This window comes from Thermobia domestica, chromosome 13, assembly GCF_964235325.1.
Source record: "Thermobia domestica chromosome 13, izTheDome1.hap1.1, whole genome shotgun sequence".
Taxonomy (NCBI): domain Eukaryota; kingdom Metazoa; phylum Arthropoda; class Insecta; order Zygentoma; family Lepismatidae; genus Thermobia; species Thermobia domestica.
This window is the reverse complement of record NC_137466.1, coordinates 198,288,767-198,294,926: the sequence shown is the minus strand read 5'-3', so window position 1 is coordinate 198,294,926 and position 6,160 is coordinate 198,288,767.

Genomic DNA, 6,160 nt, shown 5'->3' with positions numbered 1-6,160 from the left:
TATATTATACGAGAGGGAGTCCGAAAAGTTTCCCCAGGAAAGCGAATAGAAAGGGGGGGGGGACAAGTCAGCGCTTGCACATGCAACACACCCAGACACAACTGGGAATCGTTCGCCCGCGATCCTGCAGATGGAGCCGTCACAGCACCTGCGCAAAGCGGATACAAATCTCTGTCTGAGCCTGGCAGCTATGGAGAGAAGGCGCGTTTTGACGTCGTGGTCAAAGGAAGAAGTGCGAGCGGCTGTCCGCTAGGAATGGGCAGGTGGCGTACCGGGAGAAGAAATCCATAACCGTCTCATAGAAGTCACATCTGGTGTTCTGTTGTTGGATCACAATGCGAGACAACACTCAACGACGGTAATGCAAAACCATATTGCAACTCTTGGGTGGGAGTGCCTTGCCCATCCGCCATACAGTCCTGATCTTGTGCCCAGTGACTTCCATGTGTTTCCGGCTTTGAAAGAAGACTCTCGGCGCCAGGCACTTTCGAAGCAATACTGAAGTCATAGAAGCTGTTTGACGCTTCTTCCGTACGCAGAGCCCTGAATTTTTCCTGGGAGGGTTTTCGGAGTTTATAGATCTGTATGACAAATATCTCAATGTACGTGATGCTTATGTGGAAAAATAAAGATACGTCTGATCTATAATGTCACATGCTATTTTTGGTCTTGCATCTCCACAGTCGCCTGGGGAAACTTATTTTAGGACTCCCTCTCGTATATAAAATAAGCAATTGCTTAATTTTCGTGGAAGAAAAGAGAGAGAATGCCAGTAAAGTGGAGAGGATCGTTAAATTATTAAAATTCTGAGTAATGTATTTATTGTAGAATTTAGAGGTTGTTCTTCTCATAGATTAACGGAGTCCTAACCAAACCTCCAATTCATTCTTTTGACCGAAAGTTTTGGAAGAAGCCCAGTGGTAATCCTGGTCACCTAAAATTTGGCAATGTTATACATAAACAATAGGGCATAGGAGTTTGTGATTACTAATTTGTTAAGTAACTGTTTTCCATTCTTGGTCAAACAAGAACTTAGAACATGATTCTAAAAATGTTTGGCATTTGGAAGATCAGAAATTACTGTGCGGTAAAATCAGTATAAAGTTGGTTGGTCTTATGTTTGGTATTGCCATGCGGGTAACATTATTTTTGTTTCTCTGTAAGATGCCCTGTCACGATTAAGTATTTGATCAACAGTGGTGGTGTTTATTGTTAAGAATCAAGTCAGTACACACAAGTGAATTTGCGTAATCTACTAAAAATTATTAAAAAATTATTTGATCTACATATACATAATTTTAATTGCTTCCATTTTGTGTGAAATCACTCAGTCGAAGGTAATAAAAATATAACAAGAATATCATATGTCTGGTGTATTTATTAGCTTAATTCAATTATCTTGGCCCATAAGTGCAAGAAAACAGTTTTCAACAATTCGTATTGTAAGTGTACTGTATAAAAGTCTCTTGAACAAGCTGTGTAAGTCAACCTATAAGGTTTTTCAAGAGGAAGATGTCATATTTTTAGGTTCGGCGTTGCTGAAATTTAAAAAAATAAATAAACATAGCGTTGCCCATTCAATAGTGGGATAACTTGAAAAATATGATTTTGGGATGTTCTCAAAAATGATCCTGGGAGCCGCGGTGGCTCAGTGGTACAGCGTTCACCTCTGATGTATGGGGTCCTTGGTTCGATCTCAGCTCGGGCTAAGAACTTTGTGGTGGACAAGCACTGTGCGCGTGGGTTTTCTCGGGGTTCTCCTGTTTCCTCCCACTTTCATTCCTCAACATCACAGTCTCCTTTAACCTAGCCGGCATAAACGTGGGATGTACAGGGTGACCCAAAAGTAGGTATATACCCCTGCATTGATCAAGTATAACATTCTAGCTTACGGGTTTATTTGCTTCGGTTGTTCCGGCCTTAAGGTATAAAGAAAAATGCATTAAAGCAAACAATAAAGAAACTACGTCTACCTGATTGATAATAATGAAATACAGTGAGCTGATCAGTACGGGACTATACCTACTTTTGAGCCACCCTGTATAACTTAAAGATTTCATTTTGTCAAAAATGATCTTTTGCACTCAAATATGAATTAAGCTTGAATACGCTAACATGTCCAAAACCCAGTTCTGTAAATAAGTGTAATATATATCTTTTTTTTTTTTTTTTAAAGGAAAATAAATAAGGATATATATTATGAATATCAGTTTACATTGGGGAAGAGAGCGAAATGGAACTACAATTACGCAATTTTAAGTCTGATTGTTGGATCATTTTAACCTGTCATTTTCTGTAAAAACACAATGGACGACAGTTTAACACTGATTGTTGGATTATGTTGAGAGCCCATTTCCTGCTAAAACAATTTCACTTTACCAGAGGTTACAGGAAGAGAGGAAGGAAAACTTAAATATCTCTGGTAACGTTGATACATTTATCACCGCTTATTTCGCACTTAAATTGGACTGTTAAGACAATTGTTTAAAATTAATCATTTTTTTTTTCAACCTGCATTTCCTGAATACTTAAAAATGGGTAGATCAAATTTTATGAAATATTAGAAAATAAAAATAAATTTAATCTTACCCCCATTCTTCAGTCACAAGTAAAAACACATTGAGTCAACATCTTTCATCTATACCAGCGTTCCCAACCTTTTTCAACTTGCGGCACACTATGGGTGTTACTTGGATTCTCGCGGCACACTTATAGATATTATTACTTGTAAATATAAAACACAGTGGTATTTTTTCTGTGATTATTGATCTTCTCACAAAGAAGAAAGCTCGATCACTGGTTTTTCCCCCGTGGTAAATCATCATGCTTATTTTTCATTCTAATTTAAAAATATAAAACAATTGCAATGAAATATTGGACTCAAGTTTTTAAAAATACGCTTTCTTTTTAAAAGCTGTATCCAACCTTTTACTAAGAAGGAAGATCACTAAATAGCGAACGAGCAAACAAATCTCATTTACTTTTAAAACACAAATGTAGGTACTTTGTCGAAAGGATTGAATGATATTTTAAATTTTCAAGTTACGAAATAGTCTGCAATAATAAAGAAGCAATAATGGTCATAACAATGATAACCATTTTTTTTTTCTACATTAGAAATGTACAGAACAATAACCCGGTATGAAACTTAAAATTGTAGATTCACAGTAGAGGTTCATAGTAATGTGAAATACAAATATACATTTTTTCCTACAATGTATATTTGCAATTTGATTGCTATAAAATTAATAATTTTGTTTCGATTCCTCGCGGCACACCAGCGGCCCATTCACGGCACACCGGTTGGGAAACGCTGATCTATACTGTAAAGTCTTCTGTCTTTTAGGGTAGAGCTAAAAGACGGTACACGGGAATTTGGACTTTCCCATCAGGTTTTATTATAGAAATTTCCTCTTGAATACAAAATATTACAAATAAGTACAAGTTCCTCTAATTATTTGGAAATTTGATGCGAAGTTAAAGGAGTCCAATGACCATGCGTTTTAGGACGTGTTGGATAGGTGCCTCTCAATGACCGAGCGTCTTAGAGAGTTTGTGGTTTGATCAACCGGGCGAGATTGATATTTTCTGTGGTGTTCTGTCTCCTTTTAATCAGAAATGTTGCTGACAGCTTTCCTCTACGTCACTTGTCGAATGTTGGCGATGGGGACGACGACGACTTTGTCTGAAGAGTGTTTGCTTCAAACACGTGCTGGAGAAACACATGGTTACGTCTACCAAGTGTTTCAGAAAAACGTGGAATGTTACAATACGCTGAATACATGGACATAAAAATTCTCCTTGCATGTGGTTAGCACACGCTTCTTCGTTGGGTCAGACCTGATTCGATTCCTTCTGTAGAGCTCCTTCGTGGCTAAGCGATTAGCGTACGCGCCTTTGGCGTTGGAGACACGTGTTCTTTTCCCAGCGAGACATGATGTTCGGATTCCACGTTAATCAGGCCCCGTCTCATATAGCCTCACTGCTGAAAGGAACGTTAAACTCAAAATACCTCGATTCCTTGTGGGAGCTTATGTGGTTCGGATGCCACGCAACCAACCCCACTAAATTGAAATAAATACAACTGATGAATGTGGATAAGGAGACTTGTTATTCAAATCCTGTTAACTGTAGGCTTTCCAATGTGTTTTAATCAGTTTTTTAAACTTTTTTCTTATTTAGTCCTGTTTTATAGTCTTGTAAACTAAAAAATATTGACTGAAAGCGTTTTACTTGTGATTGAAAAATGTAGAGACATTATTACTACCTGAATGCTGTAACGTCGCAGTTTTCTGTGCCCATTCTCAGTAAACTACACAGAGGGAGCAAGGAGTATATGAAGAACATAGCACGTTGATAAATCCAGTGAGTGACTTGATGGGTGTTGCAAATACACTACTCATGGATCCGTGACCACTCGTACATTGCCAACACTATACCCTTTTCACCCTTCACATTCTTCCGTCCTTTGTTGTTTGTTTTTCTCTATCCTGCTCCATCATCATACATCCAGGCAGCCGAAAATGACTAGTAAAGCAGTAAGTGATCTTATCTCTTATAATTGTCTTTCAGTTTGTTCACGGTAGTGCTCTTCCCGACTTGGTTCTTAAGTGGTGAAATTTCAACCTCAGCTAGGATATTAGTCCAAACCATGTTACAGGTTGTAAAAGGAAAGAGATTTAAAAAAAAGTGGTGGCTCAGTAGTACAAAGCGCTTTCCTTTGGTGTATGGAATTCCTGGTTCGATCTCAGCTTGTGCCAAGGGGCATTGCGATGGAAAGAAAACGCGAAAGAATGCCATATTTTGTGTTAATGCAGAGAATTTAGTTATGTACACTCATGTCCAAAATGATTGTCGCATTCTATGACTGTCTTCTTCTAAGAAAATAATTTGATAATGATTTTGCAGGGTACTTTTATTACTGATACTATGTGTATAATCGGGAAATGTATATTTGTGGTAAATTTCATAGGAAAATAATTATAAATACGGAAATTAGAATGAGTAAAACAAAATGTTGCTAAATGGAGTTAAGAGTTTTATTTTCGTTTTATTGTTCTTATTTACTGCTCTTTTAACATGAAATTTGCCACATACATGTCTTTGCCGATTATATACATACTACCATTATAAGAAATACCGGGCGAATTCGTTATCAAATTATATTCCTAGAACATATTTATAGGCATGCGACAATAATTTTGGGCATGAGTGTACATGTAAGTGGCTTGAACGAAGGAATCACAGTTGGCATAAAAAGGTACTTACACACTAAATAAAGACATTTGTCCTCAAAACTGAAGTCCTGTGATCAGAGCATAGAAAAATTAAGAAAGAATCCTACAGATGGTTCAATTTCATGGCTATCTAGGTCATCTCTGGATACGTCCCCATTATCTTTTACTTATGGGGCTATTTAAAAAAAAAGTCGCAAGGACAGTGAAGACGGATTAGGAATTAGATTTCTGGGCTTTCGGCATGTGTGGTCATGTTAGCTCGTCACGTATGAGACGTCCCTCGGCAATCACACTATCCGAGGAAAGGGAAGGAAGAAAAGATTGGGGACGAAAGGAAACGACAGTGTGAATGAAGAAAACTTTAGGATGGCTGACCTGAAATAATCTTTTAACCTTTTCGACCAAGTGTAAGACATATGAGAAGTTTCCGTTCACATTTTAACTGCTGCTTACAAGAAATGTGAAAGATTATTGCGGCAAGCAGCATGTGATGTGCTAAGTATATCAAGGACAGTAGAGCATGTTCTAACATTTTTTAATGGGAAATCGGCCGTTAAACATGACCAAATAGAGACATGAGCTGCTTACTGTGTCGTTACCGATTATAGTTTCATTTAACTATCTCCCAACCCGTTGTGAATCGAGCACGATTACAAATTGAGAAAAAGAGTAATCAATGGTTGTTTTGATACATCAAATTCTATATAAATACACTGAAATTCTAATTAAAATGTACGTCAAGTTCGAGATCGATCCAAATGCTCCGCCTTTCCGTGTTGAGGTACGAACCACTATACTACCGAAACCCTTTCTCCGACCGACCATTTAATTATTATTATTATTATTAATATTGGTAGTATATGTATTTATTTAGTATTTTCCAATTTATCTGAAATATGACTACTTCCTCGTGTAACTATGCG